Consider the following 641-nt stretch of genomic DNA (forward strand, 5'->3'; position numbering starts at 1 on the left):
TTTTTCAAAATTTGTTCTTTAACCAATACATTTATTTTTAAACAACTAATTGTTAGTTTTCTTACTTTCTTTGAGATACTTTTAAATGCCTAATCAACTTAGTTTTTAGTTTTTAGTTTTTAGTTTTTAGTTTTTAGTTTTTAGTTTTTAGTTTTTAGTTTTTAGTTTTTAGTTTTTAGTTTTTAGTTTTTAGTTTTTAGTTTTTAGTTTTTAGTTTTTAGTTTTTAGTTTTTAGTTTTTAGTTTTAGTTTTAGTTTTAGTTTTTAGTTTTAGTTTTAGTTTTTAGTTTTTAGTTTTAGTTTTTAGTTTTTAGTTTTAGTTTTTAGTTTTTAGTTTTTAGTTTTTAGTTTTTAGTTTTTAGTTTTTAGTTTTAGTTTTTAGTTTTAGTTTTTAGTTTTTAGTTTTTAGTTTTAGTTTTAGTTTTTAGTTTTTAGTTTTTAGTTTTTAGTTTTTAGTTTTTAGTTTTTAGTTTTTAGTTTTTAGTTTTTAGTTTTTAGTTTTAAGTTTTTAGGTTTTAAGTTTTTAGGTTTTAGTTTTTAGTTAGGCAATGTTTAAAATTTTAAATTATAAAAAATATATCTTTTTCTAAACTAAAAAATTCTAACAACAAGGGTAAAATTTTAGAACTAGAACCTTAATTC

Source organism: Culex quinquefasciatus, chromosome 1 (assembly GCF_015732765.1).
Source record: "Culex quinquefasciatus strain JHB chromosome 1, VPISU_Cqui_1.0_pri_paternal, whole genome shotgun sequence".
NCBI classification, from domain to species: domain Eukaryota; kingdom Metazoa; phylum Arthropoda; class Insecta; order Diptera; family Culicidae; genus Culex; species Culex quinquefasciatus.